Raw genomic sequence first — 27,042 nt, forward strand, 5'->3', positions numbered from 1 at the left:
AGGCAAAATAAGTACACAGCTCTGCCAGTAACTTTAAACCCATTCTGAACGGGCACCCATTTTGGTGTCAGCATCATGTCATGCTTTATAGCTATTTAAAAATAGCTCATAAAAAAAAAAGAGCTTGTAGGTCTGCTATTTTTGAAAAATCGAAGACACTTTTAGAATCTGATCTCAGGTCAGAATGGATTAATAATGAAACTGTCAGGATGTAATAGACATTTTCTAGAATCTGATCTCAGGTCAGAATGGGTAAAACCCTCTTTGAGGGTTTAACTTTGAGGGTTTGAGGGTTTGTGTAAAACACAGATATTGAAGTCGACGGCGAGGACACCAATTCTGATTGCTGGGAATGAGATGATGATGTATGATGCAAAGAGCGCCTCTCGCTTCACGCAGGTGTGATTTTTTTAAATATATTATGCATTTTCACATACAGTTACTGGCTGCATGCTGACATCAAGAACTGTTCAATGTCATCGTTTGTCACAAACCTGACTCAGCTGTGCCTGTATAGTGAGACGCATATACAGTAAGTGACTCATGTAGGTTTACCCCAGTAGGATAAGAATAACTATGAATAAGTATTTTGTAGTATTATATCACTGGGGTGATATATAGAAGTCTGTCTGTGATTTCCAGTTATTCCAAAACACATAAGCCAAAGTCAAAGTCATACGATTTGTCACACACGTCACCGCAGTGAAATTTGTTCTCCGCATTTGACCCATCTCTTTGGAGCGGTGAGCTGCAGCCGTGGAGCGGTGAGCCGCAGCCGTGGAGCGGTGAGCCGCAGCCAAGGAGCGGTGAGCTGCAGCCAAGGAGCGGTGAGCTGCAGCCGTGGAGCGGTGAGCTGCAGCCGTGGAGCGGTGAGCTGCAGCCAAGGAGCGGTTGAGCTGCAGCCGTGGAGCGGTGAGCCGCAGCCGTGGAGCGGTGAGCCGCAGCCAAGGAGCGGTGAGCTGCAGCCAAGGAGCGGTGAGCTGCAGCCAAGGAGCGCTGAGCTGCAGCCAAGGAGCGGTGAGCTGCAGCCAAGGAGCGGTTTAGCTGCAGCCGTGGAGCGCTGAGCTGCAGCCAAGGAGCGGTGAGCTACAGCCAAGGAGCGCTGAGCTGCAGCCAAGGAGCGGTGAGCTGCAGCCAAGGAGCGGTGAGCTGCAGCCGTGGAGCGGTGAGCTGCAGCCGTGGAGCGGTGAGCTGCAGCCGTGGAGCGGTGAGCTGCAGCCAAGGAGCGGTTGAGCTGCAGCCGTGGAGCGGTGAGCCGCAGCCGTGGAGCGGTGAGCCGCAGCCAAGGAGCGGTGAGCTGCAGCCAAGGAGCGGTGAGCTGCAGCCAAGGAGCGCTGAGCTGCAGCCAAGGAGCGGTGAGCTGCAGCCAAGGAGCGGTTTAGCTGCAGCCGTGGAGCGCTGAGCTGCAGCCAAGGAGCGGTGAGCTACAGCCAAGGAGCGCTGAGCTGCAGCCAAGGAGCGGTGAGCTGCAGCCAAGGAGCGGTGAGCTGCAGCCAAGGAGCGGTGAGCTGCAGCCAAGGAGCGGTGAGCTGCAGCCAAGGAGCGGTGAGCTGCAGCCAAGGAGCGCTGAGCTGCAGCGTGCGCCGCGCTCGGGAATCATTTGATTAGTAGATTTGACACCCCAATCCAACCCTTTGATGCTGAGTGCCAAGAAGGGAGTCACTGGGTCCCATTTTTTACAGTCTTTGGTATGTGACCCGGCCGGGGATCGAACCCCCGACCTCCCAGTCTCAGGGCGGACACTCTAACCACGAGGCCACTGTCTGAGCCAAATTCCAATACCCAAAATCTCGGCCACTCGCTCACTCACACTCCAGCATGGCAAATTATGGTGATATTGGTGGGCTAAGGAAATATGTGACCATCCTGTGAACTTCACACATGATGCAACGTACATGGAGGTGGCCTGAATACCGCTATAGTTTAACTCTGCAACGATTCACATTCGGACGTTCTGCGACGTCTACACGATTGTATATATTGTATTATTTGGCGCTGCACTGCGGCGACATGGACATAAGGGCTACGCTTGCATGCGGGCCCTTTGTCTAAGACAAATTTCTTCGTCTGAAGACTAATAAAGCATATATCATATATCATATCATTGTCACATATTATTTCAGCATTTCCATCATGCTGCAGTGAGCGAGTGGCCCAGATTTGGGCTATTGGAATTCTTGCTCTAGGCTATCTGTGCCAATTAAGTGGCTTTTTATCACTTGAACTCCATTTCACACTGTTTTTTTCCCAGTAGTGTCACATGGTGATTGCAGGCTTAGGTTCAAATGTAATTTAAAGAGGAAGTCATGGAGGCAGCTGCCAGGTTCAATATTTAGGCAGGAAAGAAATAACTGAACCGGTTCCGGTTCAACCCTGGTGGAAAAATGGGCCTCAAAGTTATGAGGGTCCTTGATTGTTTGAGAACAAATATCGGTGACCCAATATTCTCCAGCACTTGCTCCATGCCCTATACGCGCCCCTCTAGACCAGAAAGCACGCTGGCTGGGCCAGGCTACCCGCCCCTCTAGACCAGAAAGCACGCTGTCTGGGCCAGGCTACCCTACCCGCCCCTCTAGACCAGAAAGCAGGCTGTCTGGGCCAGGCTACCCTACCCGCCCCTCTAGACCAGAAAGCACGCTGTCTGGGCCAGGCTACCCTACCCGCCCCTCTAGACCAGAAAGCACGCTGTCTGGACCAGGCTACCCTACCCACCCCTCTAGACCAGAAAGCACGCTGGCTGGGCCAAGCTACCCGCCCCTCTAGACCAGAAAGCACGCTGACTGGGCCAAGCTACCCGCCCCTCTAGACCAGAAAGCACGCTGTCTGGACCAGGCTATATTCACACACACTGTATTTCATCACACAGAGCACAGAAACATCAGACTATGGTACAAATGGAGGACTTTTATTGATTGTTCATTGTGTATTAAAGACCCGTCCATCAGGCAGTGATAAATACAGTTCAGTGATGGAACAACTGCGATAATTGTGTAGATATAGATACAGTAGATATAACAACATATACCTACGATTAGTCCGAACAGAGCAGAGGTTATAGTTTATTGTATAAAAAGGAAATGTAAACTAAGAGGGAATAGGAAGGAGGGGGGGGGGGGGGGAGGGAGGAGGGGGGGGGGGGGGGGTTGTTCCCACGAGGATGAACAGAAAGATGACACGAGTCCAGTTAAAGATGGTACGATAGTAACATCTTTACAGTTAAAGATGGTACGATAGGAACATCTTTACAGTTAAAGATGGTACTATAGGAATATCTTTACAGTTAAAGATGGTAGGAACATCTTTACAGTTAAAGATGGTACGATAGGAACATCTTTACAGTTAAAGATGGTACGATAGTAACATCTTTACAGTCAAAGATGGTACTATAGGAATATCTTTACAGTTAAAGATGGTAGGAACATCTTTACAGTTAAAGATGGTACGATAGTAACATCTTTACAGTCAAAGATGTTACTATAGTAACATCTTTACAGTCAAAGATGGTACGATAGTAACATCTTTACAGTCAAAGATGGTACGATAGGAACATCTTTACAGTCAAAGATGGTAGGAACATCTTTACAGTCAAAGATGGTAGGAACATCTTTACAGTCAAAGATGGTACGATAGAAGGAATATCTTTACAGTCAAAGATGGTACTATAGGAATATCTTTACAGTCAAAGATGGTACGATAGGAACATCTTTACAGTCAAAGATGGTAGGAACATCTTTACAGTCAAAGATGGTACGATAGTAACATCTTTACAGTCAAAGATGTTACTATAGTAACATCTTTACAGTCAAAGATGGTACGATAGTAACATCTTTACAGTCAAAGATGGTACGATAGGAACATCTTTACAGTCAAAGATGGTAGGAACATCTTTACAGTCAAAGATGGTAGGAACATCTTTACAGTCAAAGATGGTACGATAGAAGGAATATCTTTACAGTCAAAGATGGTACTATAGGAATATCTTTACAGTCAAAGATGGTACGATAGGAACATCTTTACAGTCAAAGATGGTAGGAACATCTTTACAGTCAAAGATGGTAGGAACATCTTTACAGTCAAAGATGGTAGGAACATCTTTACAGTCAAAGATGGCAGTAGGAGGAACATCTACACGACCTCCTTGTTCTGCATGTGCAGGAGAAGGTCGATGACGCGGTGGCTGTAGGCGTACTCGTTGTCGTACCTACAGAGAGAGAGAGAGAGAGAGAGAGAGAGAGAGAGAGAGAGAGAGAGAGAATTATTACCCCTATTACTACAAAAACAATGTTTTATTGCTTAAACTTATGTATTCACTATTCATTGATTCACTAGTATACCAAAATCCATTTAAAAAAATTGCTTTCTCACTGTTCTCGGGTCAAATAATGATATGCGATTAAAATGCAATTAATTTAGATTAATTAATCGCAAAGCCTCTGATTAATTAGATTTTTTTTTTTAATCGAGTCCCAGCTCTAACCTTTATTTAACCAGTAAAAACCACATTGACCCCTTTTCCACCGGTTGGGAACCAGTTCAGTTCAGAACCAGTTTTTAGTCCATGAGCCAGACCTCCAAATTGGGAACGTTAATATGAATTGAGTGGGCCAAACCATACCTATATTAAATTGTTTATAGGATCAATATAAGTAAATTAATATATGATAACCCTTCCACAGTAGTAGCCTTTTCTTTTTTTCTTTTGCATATTTTCCTATATAATGCCTAATTTGCCTATTTTAATTTTTGTAATACAATACATCATTGTCTTTGTGTAAGTAATCAACGGGGTAAGTTTCATGGTGATAACAATTTCAGAGATCAGATTCAGATCAGATTCATACGAAGGTTTCCACTGGACACACACTGGTCTGATTAACCCATTCTGACCTGAGATCAGATTCTAAAAATGTCAGTCGCTCTTCGATTTTTCAAAAATAGCAGAACTACAAGCTCGTATCGCGCGATATGAGCTTGTAGATCTGCTATTTTTAAATAGCTAAAGCATGACATGATGCCGACACCAAAATCGGTGCCTGTTCAGAATGGGTTAATCTAGGTATGGTTTTGCACATTCAATTCATAATTAACGTTCCAATTTTGGAGCTCTGGCTCATGGACTAAGAACCAAAAAGAACTGAAGCGGTGGAAAAGGGGCCATTGAGACTGAAGTCTGTGTGAACTGGCCAAGACAATGACAGGCAAAATAAGTACACAGCTCTGCCAGTAACTTTAAACCCTCGGCTTTGAGGGTTTGTGTAAAACACAGATATTGAAGTCGACGGCGAGGACACCAATTCTGATTGCTGGGAATGAGATGATGATGTATGATGCAAAGAGCGCCTCTCGCTTCACGCAGGTGTGATTTTTTTAAATATATTATGCATTTTCACATACAGTCACTGGCTGCATGCTGACATCAAGAACTGTTCAATGTCATTGTTTGTCACAAACCTGACTCAGCTGTGCCTGTACTGTAGTGAGACGCATATACAGTAAGTGACTCATGTAGGTTTACCCCAGTAGGATAAGAATAACTATGAATAAGTATTTTGTAGTATTATATCACTGGGGTGATATATAGAAGTCTGTCTGTGATTTCCAGTTATTCCAAAACACATAAGCCAAAGTCAAAGTCATACGATTTGTCACACACGTCACCGCAGTGAAATTTGTTCTCCGCATTTGACCCATCTCTTGGAGCGGTGAGCTGCAGCCGTGGAGCGGTGAGCTGCAGCCAAGGAGCGCTGAGCTGCAGCCAAGGAGCGGTGAGCTGCAGCCAAGGAGCGGTTTAGCTGCAGCCGTGGAGCGCTGAGCTGCAGCCAAGGAGCGGTGAGCTGCAGCCAAGGAGCGCTGAGCTGCAGCCAAGGAGCGGTGAGCTGCAGCCAAGGAGCGGTGAGCTGCAGCCAAGGAGCGGTGAGCTGCAGCCAAGGAGCGGTGAGCTGCAGCCAAGGAGCGGTGAGCTGCAGCCAAGGAGCGGTGAGCTGCAGCCAAGGAGCGGTGAGCTGCAGCCAAGGAGCGCTGAGCTGCAGCCAAGGAGCGCTGAGCTGCAGCGTGCGCCGCGCTCGGGAATCATTTGATTAGTAGATTCGACCCCCCAATCCAACCCTTTGATGCTGAGTGTCAAGCAGGGAGGCATTGGGTCCCATTTTTACAGTCTTCGGTATGACCCGGCCGGGGATCGAACCCCCGACCTCCCAGTCTCAGGGCGGACACTCTAACCACGAGGCCACTGTCTGAGCCAAATTCCAATACCCAAAATCTCGGCCACTCGCTCACTCACACTCGGTCATTCCAGCATGGCAAATTATGGTGATATTGGTGGGCTAAGGAAATATGTGACCATCCTGTGAACTTCACACATGATGCAACGTACATGGAGGTGGCCTGAACACCGCTATAGTTGAAATCTGCAACGATTCACATTCGGACGTTCTGCGATGTCTACACGATTGTATATATTGTATTATTTGGCGCTGCACTGCGGCGACATGGACATAAGGGCTACGCTTGCATGCGGGCCCTTTGTCTAAGACAAATTTCTTCGTCTGAAGACTAATAAAGCATATATCATATATCATATCATTGTCACATATTATTTCAGCATTTCCGTCATGCTGGAGTGAGCGAGTGGCCCAGATTTGGGCTATTGGAATTCTTGCTCTAGGCTATCTGTGCCAATTAAGTGGCTTTTTATCATGTGAACTCCATTTCACACTGTTTTTTTCCCAGTAGTGTCACATGGTGATTGCAGGCTTAGGTTCAAATGTAATTTAGAGAGGAAGTCATGGAGGCAGCTGCCAGGTTCAATATTTAGGCAGGAAAGAAATAACTGAACCGGTTCCGGTTCAACCCTGGTGGAAAAATGGGCCTCAAAGTTATGAGGGTCCTTGATTGTTTGAGAACAAATATCGGTGACCCAATATTCTCCAGCACTTGCTCCATGCCCTATACGCGCCCCTCTAGACCAGAAAGCAGGCTGGCTGGGCCAGGCTACCCGCCCCTCTAGACCAGAAAGCACGCTGGCTGGGCCAGGCTACCCTACCCGCCCCTCTAGACCAGAAAGCACGCTGTCTGGGCCAGGCTACCCTACCCGCCCCTCTAGACCAGAAAGCACGCTGTCTGGGCCAGGCTACCCGCCCCTCTAGACCAGAAAGCACGCTGTCTGGGCCAGGCTACCCTACCCGCCCCTCTAGACCAGAAAGCACGCTGTCTGGGCCAGGCTACCCTACCCGCCCCTCTAGACCAGAAAGCACGCTGACTGGGCCAGGCTACCCTACCCGCCCCTCTAGACCAGAAAGCACGCTGTCTGGGCCAGGCTACCCTACCCGCCCCTCTAGACCAGAAAGCACGCTGTCTGGACCAGGCTATACTCACACACACTGTATTTCATCACACAGAGCACAGAAACATCAGACTATGGTACAAATGGAGGACTTTTATTGATTGTTCATTGTGTAGTAAAGACCCGTCCATCAGGCAGTGATAAATACAGTTCAGTGATGGAACAACTGTGATAATTATAGATACAGTAGATATAACAACATATACCTACGATTAGTCCGAACAGAGCAGAGGTTATAGTTTATTGTATAAAAAGGAAATGTAAACTAAGAGGGAATAGGAAGGAGGAGGGGGGGGGGGGGGGGGAGGAGGGGGGGGGGGGGGGTTGTTCCCACGAGGATGAACAGAAAGATGACACGAGTCCAGTTAAAGATGGTACGATAGGAATATCTTTACAGTTAAAGATGGTAGGAACATCTTTACAGTTAAAGATGGTACTATAGTACCATCTTTACAGTTAAAGATGGTACTATAGAAGGAATATCTTTACAGTCAAAGATGGTACGATAGGAATATCTTTACAGTCAAAGATGGTAGGAACATCTTTACAGTCAAAGATGGCACTATAGTAACATCTTTACAGTCAAAGATGGTAGGAACATCTTTACAGTCAAAGATGGTAGGAACATCTTTACAGTCAAAGATGGCACTATAGTAACATCTTTACAGTCAAAGATGGTAGGAACATCTTTACAGTCAAAGATGGCACTATAGTAACATCTTTACAGTCAAAGATGGTAGGAACATCTTTACAGTCAAAGATGGTAGGAACATCTTTACAGTCAAAGATGGCACTATAGTAACATCTTTACAGTCAAAGATGGTAGGAACATCTTTACAGTCAAAGATGGCACTATAGGAACATCTTTACAGTCAAAGATGGTAGGAACATCTTTACAGTCAAAGATGGTAGGAACATCTTTACAGTCAAAGATGGCACTATAGGAACATCTTTACAGTTAAAGATGGTACGATAGGAACATCTTTACAGTCAAAGATGGTAGGACCATCTTTACAGTCAAAGATGGCACTATAGGAACATCTTTACAGTTAAAGATGGTACGATAGGAACATCTTTACAGTCAAAGATGGTACGATAGAAGGAATATCTTTACAGTCAAAGATGGCAGTAGGAAGGAACATCTACACGACTTCCTTGTTCTGCATGTGCAGGAGAAGGTCGATGACGCGGTGGCTGTAGGCGTACTCGTTGTCGTACCTACAGAGAGAGAGAGAGAGAGAGAGAGAGAGAGAGAGAGAGAGAGAGGAGAGAGAGACAGAGAGACAGAGAGACAGAGAGAGAGACCGTGGAGAGAGAGAGAGAGAGAGAGAGAGATTTTTTAGAAGCACTTTATTCAAACCAAGTCTTTCAGCCCATGAGATTATTGTAACATTATCAACCCACAGGACAGTGTTAGTCAACTCAGATGATCCCAAAAGCGTTTCCAATTAAGGCCACACCTAGTGGTACAGTAGAGTATGGAGGGTATGCGCATGCTTAAAGGGAATAGCACATCGAGTGGCAAAGCAACAGGCAAAGTGAGTTTAACATTGTTTAATGTTGTTTAATGTAATCAGACAGGACTTTTCTGTGTGGATGTAAAGGGGCTGTCAAGGCCAGGAAAGTAGTTTTTTTCCACTCAGTAGGCGTTCCCGCATAACTTCCTGGTTTGACGATGATGTCACGCGCATAACCCTCTATACCCAAAACTAAAAACAGCCAAATAATACAAAATAAAAATAAAATGTTCTTTCAGAAGCAAAGCATCAACTCCCCATCATCCTGTGACAGGCAGGCAGGCAGGCACCCCCCTCCCTCCTCCCCTCCTCCCCTCCTCCCCCCCCAGCAGCCCAGATGAAATAAAAATGAATAAAATGAAAAAGCTTCCACATTGTTAGTCGACTTGCAGCAGGAGTCATGCTTCAACTCAAGCCATAGGCAGCTAGCAGCCCCGTGTTAAAGGCCTGCACACTGGACCACCAAAGCCCCCCCCCCCCCCCCCCTTTATATCTTTATCTGTGTATTTATATATATATATATATCGTATATTATAATATTATGTTTGGCTTGTGGTCCAGATCGCAAGCTTTATTAAGCCCCTTCTTCCAGACACAAGAACGGAGCACATGGGGAGCACATCAACCTTAGAGTATAAACCAATAGAGAAGACACCCGAGTTCTCCTTCCATCCACTTTGCATTAAGTCGCTCAAAAAGCGCATGAGGCGATTTCACTCCTCCTTCCTGGTATAGGAACAGAGTGCATTCTGGGATGGGATTTGCCCCCAAAACACATGAACCTCGCTGCACGAGCGTGCGTCCGTCGTGAACGTGCACAATGATAGTCAACGGACCAGCGCGTTCATGTGTTTGGGGCCATGAGGCTGCAATATCAAATTCGGCCACTATGTCCATTTGGCCTCAGGGTTTCCTCTGGGTGCCGTCTCTATTCATATATACTCTATGGTGTTCAACTCTAGCGGTCGTATACTGTATATACAGTAATGGGTCCTTACTAATGCTCCTTGCTGTACATGTGAAGGAGGAGGTCACACACACGGTGGCTGTAGCCGTACTCATTGTCGTACCTAGAGTTAGTGAGAGAGAGGGGGAGAGAGAGGGAGAGGTTTGGGTTGGCGAAAGGGCCTTTCTGTGTGGAGTTTGCATGTTCTCCCCGTGTCCCCTATAGGGTAGGTACCCTCACAAAAAACATGCAGTAATCCTGGTCTCTAAACTGCCTCCCCCTGGCCAGCCGGGGCGCCTGATGGAGGGGAAAGGAACTGGTTGGAATAACGTGTTCCTTCCACGCGCTACGTCCAACCAGGGAAACTCCCCCTGTCAGGTGGAAAGGAGCAACTTGGACACTCAGGCATGAAGGAAGCATGAGTTAAGTCCGTTGCTCTCCCCTTGTCCCCCATATATGGGGACTAGGTTGGTCTCCCCTTGTCCCCCATATATGGGGACTAGGTTGCTCTCCCCTTGTCCCCCATATATGGGGACTAGGTTGGTCTCCCCTTGTCCCCCATATATGGGGACTAGGTTGGTCTCCCCTTGTCCCCCATATATGGGGACTAGGTTGGTCTCCCCTTGTCCCCCATATATGGGGACTAGGTTGCTCTCCCCTTGTCCCCCATATATGGGGACTAGGTTGGTCTCCCCTTGTCCCCCATATATGGGGACTAGGTTGGTCTCCCCTTGTCCCCCATATATGGGGACTAGGTTGCTCTCCCCTTGTCCCCCATATATGGGGACTAGGTTGGTGGAGGGTGTGTAGAGCCCAGGATCACATTAGATGATTGACACAGGGGTGAAAAATGGGTTACAAAATTGTGGGATAAAAAATATATATATTAAAAAAACATGCTAGATTTAGTTTTTGCATGCTGTCTGCATGCTATTCGCAGCGAAAAGCAGCAAACCCGCTTGCCTATAGTAGTGCATATATATACGGATGTTAGGTCCATAATCGCAACATCATGGGCTTGAATATCTGAGGTATAATAGTATACAGTATACAGCCTTCGTTGTAAAAAAAAAACCTGCTTTCTGACAGAAAACCTTTCTGATTGTTTCAGTTATATATAGGTTAAGGTTATAGGCTTAAGGCATAGTTTTATTTTGTAAGGTTATAAGGTTACGTTCAAGCAGTTATTGTGAGTTATATATAGTTACGAAGCCCCCGATTCCCTGAATAGTCACAGTTTGTGTAGCTATATGCACAGGGAAGCGGGTATATATAACGCTTATATGAGGTTATAGGTTTGATGTTAGATTTCGGTTAGAGGATTATATTAGACTTATTAGACACAAGGAAGGACATTCCCCAGTACAGCAGACAATGGACGGCGTCTGCCTATACAGTATGCATGAATGAATGCTGCGATTGGCACTGTAGGTGTCCTATATGGGGGAGCGGAAACGCAGCAGAAATGTGGACCTCTTCTATATGGCCGGGCCTCCCACGGGTCACGGGCAAGGTCAGACAGAGCAGGATATGCAGGGCACTGCGTCACCAGGGAGAACGAGTGAGGCCAGCAAAAACGGACACTGGGAGCAAATCCAACCGCAAGGGAAAGCTTGGAAGGGGAAGGGGAAGGGGAAGGGGAAGGGGAAGGGGAAGGGGAAGGGGAAGGGGAAGGGGAAGGGGAAGGGGCACGGCACCACCACCACCACCACCGCAGCCTACGCACACACACTGCGGAGCGACAGGGAATCTATAACGAAACACAGCAGAGCTCAAGACCCTGATGCTACAGACTAGAGTCTAGACACACTGTGGAGCGACAGGGAAGCTATAACGACACAGCAGAGCTCAAGACGCTGATGCTACAGAGTCTAGACACACTGCGGAGCGACAGGGAAGCTATAACGAAACACAGCAGAGCTCAAGACCCTGATGCTACAGACACTAGGAGAGAAGGGGAGGAGGAGGAGGAGGGCAGCCAGGCATTCAGGTGTCCCGAGTCGGCTTCATGTTGTTGTTGGCGGCTATATAGTCCGAGCTCTCGCGTCGCAAAATGAGACAAGCGAGACTTGTAGTATATAGTGAGAAAAAAAGAAAGGTGTGACAGGAAAACTCTGCTCTCGTATATAGAATCTGCAGTATACTGTATACTGTACAGCCCTACTGTATATCGTTGGGGTTAGTAGTTCTATAAATAAGCTGTGCTGTGGTTGCTTTAGCTCAGGTCACTGGCTCTGTTGTTGTCTATTGTTCTGTCAGATAATACTCTTATTTGACGGAACAGTACAGGGTACAGTGCAGCCTATATTTCAGCCTGTCGAAATATAGGCTACCCCCCCAGGTGTTGGACCTGTACAGGAAAAAGGCCATCCACCCACTTTCAGCACCTTCGCAAAATATAGACATAATATTTTGCCAGCGTGTCATGATTTGTAAAAAGGAATTTCCCAACCTTATACTGTATACTATGTAAACCACACCAGAGAGTGACCTGCCTAAAGTACTGTAAACTCCAATAAACACACCTTGGCCTACTCTTGGTTATTAACCACTGTATATACTTTGTCGTAATAAGACCAATACTGAAAACAAGCTCGCAACATAGAACACGTGCCACATCGCACATTTGTTGCCAGCTAATTGACAACCTGCTATTTTGCACTATTAACAGTATTATTATAATTACATTTTTAGACCCCCAAAAAAACAGGGATGGCGGCTGAAAGTGGTTAATGACCAACAGTGTAAATAAGCGAATTAACCCATTCTGACCGGGAACCCATTTTGGTGTTAGCATCATGTTATGCTTTAGCTATTGAAAAATAGCAGATCTACAAGCTCATAGCGCGCCACCGAGTGGCGCGCTACGAGCTTGTAGGTCTGCTATTTTTGAAAAATCGAAGAGCGACTGACATAGAAGACATTTTTTAGAATCTGATCTCAGGTCAGAATGGAAAACTGTCAGGATGTAGAAGACATTTTTTTTAATCTGATCTCAGGTCAGAATGGAAAACTGTCAGGATGTAGAAGATTTTTTTTAGAATCTGATCTCAGGTCAGAATGGAAAACTGTCAGGATGTAGAAGACATTTTTTAGAATCTGATCTCAGGTCAGAATGGAAAACTGTCAGGATGTAGAAGACATTTTTTAGAATCTGATCTCAGGTCAGAATGGGTTAAAGAGAGGCCAAGCAGATGCTGCTTAATATTATGGGTTAATGCGTCAAAGAGCTGAGAGAGAGAGAGAGAGAGAGAGAGAGAGAGAGAGAGGCTCGCTCTGAAGGAGAGTAGGACAACAGATAAAGTTTCCGTACCAGGACACCAGCTTGACAAAGTGGTCGTTCAGGGCGATGCACGCGTTGGCATCAAAGATGGAAGAACGCATGTCACCGTTGAAGTCTGTGGACACGACCTGAGGAAGAGGAGACGGACGGACATGATTAGTTTAGTTTGATGAAGTTTAGTTGATTGAACCCTACAAACCCTCCCGCGCACTCAGATCAGCCAACGCAGGGAAGCTGGAAGTACCCTCACTAAAAACGCCGGGACAACAACGCTCCACACGTCCCAAACTCTTCTCCCTTCTGGCTCCAAAACTGTGGAATGCACTTCCCATTGCAGTCAGAACTGCAGCATCACTCCCAATCTTCCGCCGTAGCCTGAAAACCCACCTTTTCAGACTCCATCATGGCCCATAGCACTTACCCTAACCCCTTAGATAGCATTTCTGTAGACTTAGATAGCATCTGATATAGACTTATAGCATGTTATGTAGACAGCACTATAATTGTATTGTATGTAGTCATAGCACGTCATAGTACATTATGTATAGCATAGTAGTGAATATGTATAGTTTATTATGTATAGTGTATGTATAGTTTCATTATATAGATATTCCACTGTTACCTTCTTAGCTTACGCATGTTTCATGATAAATGCTTTTATGTGATGTATTCCCATGCTTTTGTTCTTGCTTTAATGTAAGTCGCTCTGGATTAAGAGCGTCTGCTAAATGCCTAAATTGTAAATTGTAGTTTAGTTTAGTTTAATCGCACAATAAAAACAGTACAAAAAGGTAACATCAATAAAAGAGAAGTGTGTGCAGGTGAGAAAAGAAACCCAGGGAGGGCTTATGTGTGGTTCTCACCAAAGATAATATACACATATTAAGACTAAGTAATCACACATAGGTATGGAAAATAACAGAAACAAAAACAACAAGAAATACATTATTTACACTTGTGAAGTGTGTGTGTGTGTGTGTGTGTGTGTGTGTGTGTGTGTGTGTGTGTGTGTGTGTGTGTGTGTGTGTGTGTGTGTGTGTGTGTGTGTGTGTGTGTGTGTGTGACTGTGTGTGTGTGTGTGTGTGTGTGTGTGTGTGTGTGTGTGTGTGTGTGTGTGTGTGTGTGTGTGAGTGCGAGTATGTCTGAGTATGCACAATAAGGCTACATTACGTTAGCATCAATTGGAGAGGGTTGCTTCAAGAGGCTGGCCCTCAATCTATGTTTAAATATATATCGGAGGAATTACAGCCTTCTCTGTTCGTAAAGAAAAAACATCTAACATGATGGTTAGATCATCCTGGCCTTTGCTTTACTGGTGGTCACTAGCGCATGGAGCTTGTAGATCGGCTATGTTCAAATGGCCGAAATACATATAGTGCTGAAGTGGTTATATTGTATAGGCTATGTTTTGTAATAATAGTCCAAATCTACAAAGTAGGCTAACTATAGTACGATAACTAAAGTACAATATTTGTGAGATGTAAGATGTAGTGGAGTAGAATACATTGACATTGAAAACACTCAAGTAAAGTACAAATGCCTCTAATTATACTTACAGTAAGTACAGTACTTAAGTAAATATCAAATTGTACATCTAAAACTGCATAACATTAAAGGACCACTTTTCAACCTATCTTCATATAATAGGTCCTCACTAATAATCATGATAAAATGGCACGATGTTTTTCTACTCAGTCTGTGTCTCATAGGAGGGCTGTGGGCAGTTTAGAAACCGTCTTCCAGTGACATCATCATTAGGCAGATTATTTTTTAAACAAGATTTTTTTACAAAAATGTTTAGATTTTCATCACCGTGAGAACGATGGCTTCCATTTTCACATTGCAACTTTTCAGGACTAGAAAGCCTGCAGTTTCTATTAGCTTGTATTCCCCATCGATGATGTCACTGGAAGACGGTTTCTGAACTGCCCACAGCCCTCCTATGAGACACAGACCGAGTAGAAAAAAATTGCGCCATTTCTTTCATGATTATTAGTGAGGACCTATTATATGAAGATAGGTTGAAAAGTGGTGAAGTGGTCCTTTAATGATCTCCTGAGCCCTGAATCAACAGTAACCAGAGATGTGTCTCCATCTAGTGGCTACATGTGTACATTACATCTTGAGCATATGGCAAGACATGCGGGTCATATTTTAATTGATCAATGCTTGAACCTTCTGAAAATAAATACTGTGTTTCAGTTCATTAAACTGGAAGACACCGTCTGTCACTCTGTCTGCTGAACAGGTGTGCTTGTTTTAAGCACCTGGTCCTCTGTTTATCTATGTTTGAACTGGTGTGCTTGTTTTATGTACCTGGTCCTCTGTTTATCTATGTTTGAAGTTCAGGTGTGCTTGTTTTATGAACCTGGTCCTCTGTGTATCTACGTGTGATGTTCAGGTGTGCTTGTTTTATGAACCTGGTCCTCTGTTTATCTACGTGTGAAGTTCAGGTGTGCTTGTTTTATCCACCTGGTCCTCTGTTTATCTACGTTTGAAGTTCAGGTGTGCTTGTTTTATGTACCTGGTCCTCTGTTTATCTATGTTTGAAGTTCAGGTGTGCTTGTTTTATGAACCTGGTCCTCTGTTTATCTATGTTTGAAGTTCAGGTGTGCTTGTTTTATGAACCTGGTCCTCTGTGTATCTACGTGTGAAGTTCAGGTGTGCTTGTTTTAAGAACCTGGTCCTCTGTTTATCTACGTTTGAAGTTCAGGTGTGCTTGTTTTATGTACCTGGTCCTCTGTTTATCTACGTTTGAACTGGTGTGCTTGTTTTAAGAACCTGGTCCTCTGTTTATCTACGTTTGAAGTTCAGGTGTGCTTGTTTTATGAACCTGGTCCTCTGTTTATCTATGTGTGATGTTCAGGTGTGCTTGTTTTATTTACCTGGTCCTCTGTGTATCTACGTGTGATGTTCAGGTGTGCTTGTTTTATGCACCTGGTCCTCTGTTTATCTACATGTGAAGTTCAGGTGTGCTTGTTTTAAGAACCTGGTCCTCTGTTTATCTACGTTTGAAGTTCAGGTGTGCTTGTTTTATGTACCTGGTCCTCTGTTTATCTACGTGTGATGTTCAGGTGTGCTTGTTTTATGCACCTGGTCCTCTGTTTATCTACGTGTGAAGTTCAGGTGTGCTTGTTTAAGTACCTGGTCCTCTGTGTATCTATGTTTGAAGTTCAGGTGTGCTTGTTTTATGTACCTGGTCCTCGGTTTATCTACTTTTCAAGTTTAGGTGTGCTTGTTTTACGTACCTGGTCCTCTGTTTATCTATGTTTGAACTGGTGTGCTTGTTTTATGCACCTGGTCCTCTGTTTATCTACGTGTGAAGTTCAGGTGTGCTTGTTTTATGTACCTGGTCCTCTGTGTATCTACGTGTGAAGTTCAGGTGTGCTTGTTTTATGAACCTGGTCCTCTGTGTATCTACGTTTGATGTTCAGGTGTGCTTGTTTTATGAACCTGGTCCTCTGTGTATCTACGTTTGAAGTTCAGGTGTGCTTGTTTTATGCACCTGGTCCTCTGTTTATCTACGTTTGAAGTTCAGGTGTGCTTGTTTTATGCACCTGGTCCTCTGTTTATCTACGTTTGAAGTTCAGGTGTGCTTGTTTTACGTACCTGGTCCTCTGTGTATCTACGTTTGAAGTTCAGGTGTGCTTGTTTTACGTACCTGGTCCTCTGTGTATCCCAGGACGCCATGCATGGGTCCATCAGCTGCAGCCTTGACGACCTTCCTGATCATCTCCATCGGCGCCTGCAGAGAAATGAAGCGTGTGGTTTACGGTCGAGACAGCATAGGCTTTATTATGGTATACAGTAAGTAAGTACATTTTATTAACCCATTCTGACCTGAGATCAGATTCATACGAGATTTCCGCCGGACACACACTGGTCTGATGAACCCATTCTGACCTGAGATCAGATTCTAAAAAATGTCAGTCGTTCTTCGATTTTTTTTAAAATAGCAGATCTACAAGCTCGTATCGCGCCACTCGGTGGCGCGATATGAGCTTGTAGATCTGCTATTTTTAAATAGCTAAAGCATAACATGATGCCGACACCAAAATGGGTGCCCGGTCAGAATGGGTTAAGTAAAATCAGTCATGACGACGACATCAAGGCCCGCCAAAATACATTGTAGTCGACTAAATCACCTGTAGATTTAGTCGACGAAAAACTAGACTAAACTAGACTAAACACTGACACATTCCAGGTGACTATAAAACTAAATGAAGATTCATTCCAATTAGACTATAATTATGACTAAAACTAAAATAGAAAGCTGCTGCCAAAAACAACGCCGTGTATAATCCGGTGCACTTACGGGCCTCTCCAGGCGCACGGTCAGGTCGACCACGGACACGTTGGGGGTGGGGACGCGGAACGCCATACCGGTGATCTTACTGCGAGGCCAGAGAGAGACACAGACATGTTACACCCCTAAGACACATCACAGGATGACAAGCCATGAGGAGACCAGAGACAGAGACATGTTACACCCCCTAAGACACATCACAGGATGACAGCCATGAGGAGACCAGAGACACAGACATGTTACACCACCAAAGACACATCACAGGATGACAAGCCATGAGGAGACCAGAGACACAGACATGTTACACCCCTAAGACACATCACAGGATGACAAGCCATGAGGAGACCAGAGACAGAGACATGTTACACCCCCTAAGACACATCACAGGATGACAAGCCATGAGGAGACCAGAGACACAGACATGTTACTCCCCTAAGACACATCACAGGATGACAAGCCATGAGGAGACCAGAGACACAGACATGTTACACCCCCTAAGACACATCACAGGATGACAGCCATGAGGAGACCAGAGAGACACAGACATGTTACACCCCCAAAGACACATCACAGGATGACAAGCCATGAGGAGACCAGAGACACAGACATGTTACACCCCTAAGACACATCACAGGATGACAGCCATGAGGAGACCAGAGACACAGACATGTTACACCCCCAAAGACACATCACAGGATGACAGCCATGAGGAGACCAGAGACACAGACATGTTACTCCCCTAAGACACATCACAGGATGACAGCCATGAGGAGACCAGAGACACAGAGACATGTTACTCCCCTAAGACACATCACAGGATGACAGCCATGAGGCGAGAGAGACACTGACATGTTCAAAACGCGTCGCAGCGCGACGCGTTTTGAACATGTAGATCGGCTATTTTTGCTACGACAGTTATATGCAAAGCGGCCCCTCTGGAGTGAGTGTGGAAATATAGTGGCTCTCTCTCCATCGTCAAAGTTGCACCACCCCTGCCCTCTACTGACTGATCCATGTTCTTCGAAGCCCGTTTTTCGAAGCCCTGCATCTCACCCGTTGAGCTCGGGGCACCACTTTGCCCCACACAGCCTGGTTCTCACCCGTTGAGCTCGGGCACCACTTTGCCCACAGCCTTGGCGGCTCCGGTGGAGGCGGGGATGATGTTCTGGGAGGCGCCGCGGCCGTCCCTCCACAGCTTTCCGGACGGTCCGTCAACGGTCTTCTGGGTGGCGGTCACAGCGTGGACGGTGCTCTGCACGGTGAAAACACACCACAAGACGGACCGAACCGTTATCGCTTCACACGGGCAGAGAAGATTCAAAGATAAAAGGCCTATATATATATATATATATATATATATATATATATATATATATATATATGAGACATCCAAAAAGACCCGTAGGAGGTGCAAGTCTAGTTAGCAGGCATAGACATAAAAAAAGAGAAGAGAAAAACCTTCCAAGGAAGGGACTGCACACTCCAGGGAACAGAGACGGACAACTCACTGCATCAAACTGATTTATTTTCAAATAAGTTTGATGCAGTGAGTTGTCCGTCTCTAACCCTAACCACACACCGGCTGTGTCCGCCGTGCGTCGCCGCGCGGCGGACACAGCCGCCTCCATTATTCTCAATGAACCTATCGCACACCGGCTGCGTCCGCCGCGCGCTGGCGCGCGGTCACGCCTCGCCTGCCGCGCCGATGCACCGCTGTTCTATTTTCCAGGCGTTGCCGCGCGGCGGCCTCCACCCGGCTATCCGTGGGCGTGGCAATGGAATATAGTCAACAAAACTCCCCAGCCGCGTGGTAGCGCGCCGCGTCCTGTTGGTGTTGCCGTGCGGCTATGGCGCGCAGCAATACTGTGCCGCGGCGCTACGCGCGGCGGTCGCAGACGGTGTGTGTCGGGCTTCAGTTCCCTGGAGTGTGCAGTCCCTTCCTTGGAAGGTTTTTCTCTTTTTTGATATATATATATATATATATATATATATATATATATATATATATATATATATATATAGGACTGAAGTGGTTATTCTGGTTAAAGGTATATTCAGTGATATCACGTAATTCAAATATCACTTCTTTTTTTGTTTTGTTGTGATAATCCTCCCTATACGATAGAGTGTGCTGACCATATAAGACAGGGATGTCAAACTCAAATACACGGTGGGCCAAAATAAAGAAATTGGTACATGTCGAGGGCCGGACTGTGTTTCAACACACGGGTCATTTTTGGGGAGAGGGGTAGCTGAAAGTTGACCACAAGTTGATATACTTTCACTGCTGATCAATAGTGAAGAGAAGACGCATGCTTGCGCTTGCGGGCCCTCGATACGTGACAATGCATTGTGGGACTTGTAGTATTATGGTGGTCCGTGCAATAATATACCAGAGGGCCAGTTCTAATACTAATTAAATATCATCCCGCGGGCCAAAGATCATTCATTCACAGGTCTGATTTGGCCCCGGCCCCGGGCCTTGAGTTTGACATAATGATATAAGGAATCTGATCTCAGGTCAGAATGGGTTAGGTGTAAAGTGTCTTTCTCACCATGAGCCCCTCAATGATGCCGAAGTTGTCGTGGATAACCTTGGCCAGCGGAGCCAGGCAGTTGGTGGTGCAGGAAGCATTGCTGGGGACCAGAAAGAACACTTCTTTAACTTTATTATTTAGATTAGCCAATCGTTTTGTCCGCTGCTATCGGTGTATGAATGTATGTGTGAATGGGTGAATGTAATGCACAATCTATGTAAAGCGCCTTGGATAAAGGCGCTATATAAATGCACCATTTACCATTTACGTATATATAGCGAACAAAGATCACCCGCCCCACCCACCCGAAAGCCGTATGTGGTGAATTTACACACAAACAAACAAGACTCTGGTGGTGAGTATAAATATTAAACCCGTGCCCCACCCATGCAAGCATATATATAGCCTATAATATCTGTATCAGGGGGGCAGTCAGCCAGATATTTCGTGAAGCCTCATTTGAAATCGGTAGTTCATATAATGGCCTGTTGTGGCGCTGGACTGGACCCAAAAAGCCCCATAGCTCCATAGAGGCCCATGTATTGTGGCCCAACTTCACCTAGACTGTATTACCTTAATAAACATCGTCATGATTACTTTCTTCTTCCAGTCACTAGTTTAAAGTCTCATTTCTAATGTCATAATATTCTTTTTGGAAAATTATGGTCCCATTAATTAAAAAAATGACCATAAAGTCGCGTATGTTCTGAGGGGCGTGGCTACCGTTACAGTCTATGATCGGGATTCCCCTCCCACTCAAGAGTCTTCTCCTCCCACTCGAGTCAAAATAAAAACCAACGGAGAAGAAGGGGGGAAGTCCCGCCTCGTTGTCTGGGCAGCCAATGACCAGCTGGTCCAAAACGGAGCCAGCCAATGGCCAGCTGGTACCAAACGGATCTAGAAAGATGGCGACTTACATCAGGAATTAGCATATTATTACAGGCTTCATTTTACGTTCATGTTAGACCCGGGGAACGCTTTGTCCATATTTTTTACAGTCAATGATCTGTATACTGTATACTGTATACTGTATACTGTATACTAATACAGACTGTTTTTCTGCTCTCCAACACAAAACAAACTGGACGGAGGAGCAGTGTTGTTTTCGTCGACTAAAACTATAAGACGGAAAATGTTCGCCGACTACCTTTTTTCACCGACTAAAACTAAATAAAAACGAATCTATGATGACTAAAAACTAAGACTAAATATACTGACAATTTCGTCAACAAATGAAAAAAACTAGACTAAAATGTTAGGAAGGGACTAGTGGACAAGAGATCCAGTTTTATGCTGGGTTGCATGCTGAAAATAGCAGATATACGATATACGCTGCGACGCGTTGTGAGATTGTATATCTGCTATTTTCAGCATGCAACCAAAGTGTAAAATATGTCATTACAACGACATCAAGGCCCGTCAAAACACATTTTAGTCGACTAAATCAACTGTAGATTCAGTCGACTAAAATCGTGTGACATTTAGTCGACTAAAAACTAGACTAAACACTAAGAACATTCCAGGTGACTAAAATGTGACTAAGACTAAGTGAAAACTAGAATTCAAGAGACTAAACGACTAAAACTAAAATAGAAATTTGCTGCCAAAAACACAACAGTGCGGAGGAGGAGTGGACGGTCATGGACGGGTCGTTCTTGTCGTGGTTGTACCAGGGGGGCAGTCAGCCAGATATTTCGTGAAGCCTCATTTGAAATCGGTAGTTCATATAATGGCCTGTTGTGGCGCTGGACTGGACCCAAAAAGCCCCATAGCTCCATAGAGGCCCATGTATTTTGGCCCAACTTCACCTAGACTGTATTACCTTAATAAACATGGTCATGAATACTTTCTTCTTCCAGTCACTAGTTTAAAGTCTCATTTCTAATGTCATAATATTCTTTTTGGAAAATTATGGTCCCATTTATTAAAAAAATGACCATAAAGTCGCGCATGTTCTGAGGGGCGTGGCTACCGTTACGGTCTATGATCGGGATTCCCCTCCCACTCGAGTCAAAATAAAAACCAACGGAGAAGAAGAAGGGGGGGAAGTCCCGCCTCGTTGTCTGGGCCAGCCAATGGCCAGCTGGTCCAAAAGGGAGCCAGCCAATGGGCCAGCTGGGCCAAAACGGATCTAGAAAGATGGCGACTTACAGTGCATTAGAATGCAAGGGATTTCAGGCTTCATCTTACGTCCATGTTAGACCCGGGGAACGCTTTGTCCATATTTTGTACAGTCTATGGGTGGTTTACGTACCTGACCACGGTCATGGAGGGGTCGTACTTGTCGTGGTTAATGCGTACCTGACCACGGTCATGGACGGGTCGTACTTGTCGTGGTTAATGCGTACCTGACCACGGTCATGGACGGGTCGTTCTTGTCGTGGTTAATACGGTCATGGACGGGTCGTTCTTGTCGTGGTTAATGCGTACCTGACCACGGTCATGGACGGGTCGTTCTTGTCGTGGTTAATGCGTACCTGACCACGGTCATGGACGGGTCGTTCTTGTCGTGGTTAATGCGTACCTGACCACGGTCATGGACGGGTCGTACTTGTCGTGGTTAATGCGTACCTGACCACGGTCATGGACGGGTCGTTCTTGTCGTGGTTAATACGGTCATGGACGGGTCGTTCTTGTCGTGGTTAATGCGTACCTGACCACGGTCATGGACGGGTCGTTCTTGTCGTGGTTAATGCGTACCTGACCACGGTCATGGACGGGTCGTACTTGTCGTGGTTAATGCGTACCTGACCACGGTCATGGACGGGTCGTTCTTGTCGTGGTTAATGCGTACCTGACCACGGTCATGGACGGGTCGTTCTTGTCGTGGTTAATGCGTACCTGACCACGGTCATGGACGGGTCGTTCTTGTCGTGGTTAATACGGTCATGGACGGGTCGTTCTTGTCGTGGTTAATGCGTACCTGACCACGGTCATGGACGGGTCGTTCTTGTCGTGGTTAATGCGTACCTGACCACGGTCATGGACGGGTCGTTCTTGTCGTGGTTAATGCGTACCTGACCACGGTCATGGACGGGTCGTACTTGTCGTGGTTAATGCGTACCTGACCACGGTCATGGACGGGTCGTACTTGTCGTGGTTAATGCGTACCTGACCACGGTCATGGACGGGTCGTACTTGTCGTGGTTAATGCGTACCTGACCACGGTCATGGACGGGTCGTACTTGTCGTGGTTAATGCGTACCTGACCACGGTCATGGACGGGTCGTTCTTGTCGTGGTTAATGCGTACCTGACCACGGTCATGGACGGGTCGTTCTTGTCGTGGTTAATGCGTACCTGACCACGGTCATGGACGGGTCGTTCTTGTCGTGGTTAATGCGTACCTGACCACGGTCATGGACGGGTCGTACTTGTCGTGGTTGACGCCCATGACGAACATGGGGGCGTCGGCGCTGGGGGCGGAGATCAGCACCTTCTTGGCTCCGCCCTTGAAGTGAGCCTGCATGTCGATTGGAGGAGGAGCCACACACGGAGTCACATGTTATTATACTTCAGATGATGTCACATAAGTGGAGTATTTTATAGCCTTTTTGTGAGACCTGCAGATTCTACAAAATAAAAATGTCTTTTCTGAATGGCGACGGTTTTCTGAATTACTGCTCCATCGTCGCCACTAGGGGGCGCCAAAAAAGGGCCCTGACCGCCAGTTTCTATACATTTCTTTATTTTTTTTAATTTTTTTTAAAGAAATAAATAAAAATAAATAAACGTTATACACGTTTTAACCCATTCTGAACGGGAACCCATTTTGGTGTCAGCATCATGTTATGCTTTAGCTATTGAAAAATAGCAGATCTACAAGCTCATAGCGCGCCACAGAGTGGCGCGATACGAGCTTGTAGGTCTGCTATTTTTGAAAAATCGAAGAACGACTGACATTTTTAGAATCTGATCTCAGGTCAGAATGGGTTAATCAGACCAGTGTGTGTCCAGTGGAAACCTCGTATGAATCTGATCTCAGGTCAGAATGGGGTTAAATGCAGGAGCCTCCTCCTTCTTCCAGTGTGTCAGAATTACTTTTGTCGCTGTAATCAGACCATAATCATGAGAAGAGTTGTTTCTGCGCTCTCGTCCACATAGGCATGGAGTCTGACAAACCCAGAATAATTATCAGTACAGGATCGGGGGTCAATATGAATACTCAAAATATCAGAGAGCTTTATAGCCTTTTTTGTGAGACCAGATTCTACTAAATGTCTTGTAAATCACGACATGGTTTTATGAACAAGTAAGACGCGCAAACGCGGGAAGCGAACGCAGCTCGTGTGCGTGTGGTTGTGTGTGTGTGTGTGTGTGTGTGTGTGTGTGTGTGCGCTACAGCTGCGCCCTGTGTGTGTGTGTGTGTGTGTGTGTGCTACAGCTGCGCCCTCTGGTGGCGGGCGGGTGGTGTAACAGCGGGACAGACACACACACACACACACACACATACACAGACATTCAGCCCTTGCTGTCATAGTAAGTGGCTCACTGCGTTCGCAATTACTGCTGTTAAAGGTATATTCAGTGATTATCACTTATTTTTTTGTTTTGTTGTGATAATCCTCTCTACTATAGAGTGTGCTGACCATATAAGGAGTTCCTCCCTGTCCCCCAGTTAACCCCTGGGGGTCAAAAAACCTTAGGTTTCGTTTTTGGCTCTCTATCCTGATTGGATGAAAGGCTTAGGTCACAGCCAAAAACGAAACCTATGGTTTTTTGAGTGAAATCACTGAATATACCTTTAATGCCGCCAACAACGTGTGGGTTAAGAAACAGACCGTATATGAAATATGACACCTGCATGACAATATATCGCAGAGACAGTTTGTTTATGTTTTTTGGACCACAGTTATTATATGAGACGATTTTAAGATGACCCCATAACGTTATTCTCCACGTCCAACGAACCCCTTGGAACCAGGGGATGAGCGAGTGACGTCAGAGACTTTAGAACCAGGGGATGAGCGAGTGACGTCAGGACTTTAGAACCAGGGGATGAGCGAGTGACGTCAGGACTTTAGAACCAGGGGATGAGAGAGTGACGTCAGGACTTTAGAACCAGGGGATGAGAGAGTGACGTCAGGACTTTAGAACCAGGGGATGAGCGAGTGACGTCAGGACTGGCTGTGAACGCTATGTAGCGGTAACGTTTTCCTGGACAACTTACGGCGGCCTTGTCGATGGTGGTGAAGACGCCGGTAGACTCAACGACATAGTAAGCTCCAGCCTGTTCCCAGGGGATGTCAGCTGGGTTCCTCCTACAACACACACACACACACACACACACACACACACACACACACACACACACACACACACACACACACACACACACACACACACACACACACACACACACACACACACACACACACACACACAGGACGTTGATTAGACTCTATTCTATATACCACAGTCGTTTCGAGGAAGCAATCCGATTGGTTGAAACAGCCTTCTATAGCCGTGGGTTAAACCAGCACCGTTCACCACCTAATCAATCAAAACAAAGAATTCAGCTGCTCTGTTTTCCCAGAGCGCTATAGCAAACTGGGTGGCTAGGCTAGCTGTAGTTTCTTGGGACATTTTTGTTTACACTCGAGGGTGTGGGTGTGTGTTAACGTGATTATTGCTTGTGAACTCGACTCCGTCTCGTTCCTGACCGCATCCCTGTCGTGGCAATAATCACGTTAACCCCTTAACACCCTCTGGTGCAATATTGCTCAAATCAACTTAGAGCAGATAAAGTGTATACAAACTAATGTGTTGCCTTTAGTTACAGAGGGTTGAACACAAACCAAAGAGGACTTATTCTGCCGTAGCACCGTCTTGCACTGGCCTCGACGACCTTACAGGCCAACGCAAAACGCTCAATTTATGTAACTTTTATAGATGCCATTTTATGTAGAGACATATATACAGTAGCACTCTATAGTGTATAGTTTCACTGTACATGTAGTGTATATACTGTTAGATGATTCGATCAACAGGTAACAGGTATACCGTCGCCCATAATCCATCCGCCGGTTCTTATAGCTTGCTTATGATTATTCTATTCATGACTATTTCTACAGTTTGATGTAATTTACCATGTGTTGTTCTGGCTTTACTGTAAGTCACTCTGGATTAACAGCGCCTGATAATTGCCCTAAATTAGTAAATTGTAAAGAAAATGAGGACGTACTCATAGTGGAAGACGCTGATCTTCATGTTGCCTCACGGCCAAGCTACACCAGGCCTTTCTCGCGTGTTTACTCTAAACGCGCGGACCGTGTGTGCGTATAACGCCAAACGCCCGCCTGGCTACATCGACCTGTCAGACGCGCGTCAGGTTTGTGCGGGACCTTCCGGGAGGATAATATATAGATACGCGCGCATGGGGGCATTAATATACGCACGTAAAGAAATTAGAACCGATCCTATTTTTAGAGCACGCGTAGGATGGCCTGCGGTATCCGTGCGTCTGGTGTAGCTGGTATCATTGACATATATTTGGTCCTATCCAAACGCACCGTACGCGCGCAGTAAACGCATATGTGTGTGTGTGTGCATACGCGTGTGTGTGTGTGCATACGCGTGTGCATGCTTGCGTGCGTGCACGTACTCGTGGAAGACGGTGATCTTCATGCCTCCGATGCACAGCTTTCCGTCCTCGTTCCTCACGTCTCCGTGCTTCCACACGCCGTGGGTGGAGTCGTACTTGAACATGTACACCTGGAGCGGGGAAACAGCGCCACCATCAGAACACCGTTAGAATACAGAACATGAACATGTACACCTGGAGCGGGGAAACAGCGCCCCCATCAGCACACCGTTAGCATACAGAACATGAACATGTATACACCTGGAGCGGGGAAACAGCGCCCCCATCAGCACACCGTTAGCATACAGAACATGAACATGTATACACCTGGAGCGGGGAAACAGCGCCCCCATCAGCACACCGTTAGCATACAGAACATGAACATGTATACACCTGGAGCAGGGAAACAGCGCCACCATCAGAACACCGTTAGCATACAGAACATGAACATGTATACACCTGGAGCGGGGAAACAGCGCCCCCATCAGAACACCGTTAGCATACAGAACATGAACATGAACCCCCGGCC

The 27,042-nt window shown here is 46.0% G+C and overlaps 1 pseudogene across 1 annotated transcript in view; it reads right to left on the bottom strand.

The window, feature by feature from the left end:
• Positions 1-8,466: 8,466 nt before the first annotated feature.
• Positions 8,467-27,042, bottom strand: part of LOC310873433 (glyceraldehyde-3-phosphate dehydrogenase-like) — a 19,637-nt pseudogene continuing 1,061 nt past the window's right edge. The window contains exons 3-12 of the transcript XR_014571036.1: positions 26,535-26,644; positions 25,101-25,191; positions 23,278-23,393; positions 19,950-20,031; positions 18,495-18,646; positions 17,404-17,482; positions 16,750-16,833; positions 13,119-13,216; positions 9,858-9,929; positions 8,467-8,560 (exon numbers count right to left, since the gene is read on the bottom strand). The product of XR_014571036.1 is annotated as a glyceraldehyde-3-phosphate dehydrogenase-like (transcript). The remainder of the gene's footprint in view (positions 8,561-9,857; positions 9,930-13,118; positions 13,217-16,749; positions 16,834-17,403; positions 17,483-18,494; positions 18,647-19,949; positions 20,032-23,277; positions 23,394-25,100; positions 25,192-26,534; positions 26,645-27,042) is intronic.

Source organism: Protomyctophum parallelum (genome assembly GCF_964188405.1).
Source record: "Protomyctophum parallelum genome assembly, chromosome: 1".
In the NCBI taxonomy this organism is placed as follows: domain Eukaryota; kingdom Metazoa; phylum Chordata; class Actinopteri; order Myctophiformes; family Myctophidae; genus Protomyctophum; species Protomyctophum parallelum.